General features: G+C 32.9%; 1 pseudogene; it reads right to left on the bottom strand.

Moving 5' to 3' along the window:
- Positions 1-73: 73 nt before the first annotated feature.
- Positions 74-1,441, bottom strand: LOC107013144 (annotated as a pseudogene).
- Positions 1,442-1,794: the final 353 nt, after the last annotated feature.

Genomic DNA, 1,794 nt, shown 5'->3' with positions numbered 1-1,794 from the left:
TATAGATCTTGCCACTACGTACAACGACTTTATAATATTACCGATGATTTATTGTGAGCAATTGGGTAATCGATCACTTATTCATGGCCTTCATCTGAAGGATTGTATCCAGTACTAGGGGATTTATACTTGTAATGTGGAGGGTTATATTTGCAACCTGGAGGTTTGTATTCATTATTAGGAGGTTTATATTTGTCACGTGGAGGTTTGTATTCATCACTAGGGGATTTATATTTGTCATGTGGAGGGTTATATTTGTCATCTGGAGGGTTGTATTCATCGCTAGGAGGTTTATATTTGTTACTTTGAGGTTTGTATTCATCACTAGGGGGTTTATATTTATCACGTGGTGGGTTATATTTGTCACCTGGAGGTTTACATTCATTACTAGGAGGTTTGTATTTGTCAGTTGAAGGTTTGTATTCATCACTAGGGGGTTTATATTTGTCATGTGGAGGATGTCGCCTGGAGGTTTGTATTCATCACTAGTGGGTTTATATTTGTCACATGGGAGGTTATATTTGCCACCTTGAGCTTTGTATTTGTCACTAGGAGGTTTATATTTGCCACCTGGAGGTTTGTATTCATCACTAGGAGATCTATATTTGTCATATGAGCAGTTATATTTCTGACCTGGAGATTTGTATTCATCACTAGGGAGTTCATATTTGTCACCTGGGGGTTTGTATTCTTTGCTAGGAGGTTGATATTGTCATGTGGAGGGTTATGTTTGTCACCTGGAAGTTTGTATTCGTCACTAGGAGATTTATATTTGTCATGTGGTGGGGGGTTATATTTGTCACCTGGAGGTTTTTATTCATCACTAGGGGGGTTTATATTTGTCATATGCACCTGGAGGTTTATACGTATCACTAGGGGATTTATATTCGTCATGTGGGGGGTTATATTCACCACTTGGAGGGTTATATTCACCATATCGGTGTTTATATTTGTCATATGGGAGATTGTGTTTGCCGCTTGGAGGGTTGTATCCACTATGTGAGGGTATATTTCCACCACATGGAGGCTTATATCCATTATTATATTCACCACCAAGAGATTTATATCTGCTATTATAATCGTATATAGGGATTTATACCATCACATGGAGAATAATATCTGCCACCACAAAATTTATATCCATTATTATATTCGTCATGTTCATCTCCAAGATATCCGTCAATGTCATTATATCCATCATTGTGTACATCATCCCGATATCATTGCTGCAAATATCAAATGTGAAATTTAAAAACTAGCCTAACATTGAATAAATGTCAAATAATTATATAAGAAATCCATTATTTCAAATAGATAGTTAATAAAAGGAAAAAAATAATAAACTTACAAGTTTCAGTCAACTCCTAGCTACAACCTTAGAGCTTATTGCAAAAATAACCAAAAAAATACCAAGAAACAAAAATGCCTTGAAACCAATCATTTTTTTTCTTTTTTAAAACTTAGTTATATTAATTAAAGGATGAGGAAATTGATACAACCTTGGATTATATTTATACTAAAAAAATTCAATGTATTAGAAATTAATAAACGGTCACTTATCACTTATCTTGCCTAAGCACCACATATCAATTATATTTCCTTTGTTTCAATTTATTTGTATTATATTTTTAGTTTGTTTTAAAAAAAAGATAGTGTAGCACTAATATTTATCTGCATTTTGTGATGTACGCTAAATGAAATAATTGTTTACAATTAAAAAATAAAATAAGCATATATCAAAATATTTTCTTGAGATGGAGAGTGAATCTCATACAAAAGATGAAATATTATTTT

This window comes from Solanum pennellii, chromosome 3, assembly GCF_001406875.1.
Source record: "Solanum pennellii chromosome 3, SPENNV200".
NCBI lineage: Eukaryota > Viridiplantae > Streptophyta > Magnoliopsida > Solanales > Solanaceae > Solanum > Solanum pennellii.
This window is presented reverse-complemented; position numbering and strand designations above follow the sequence as displayed.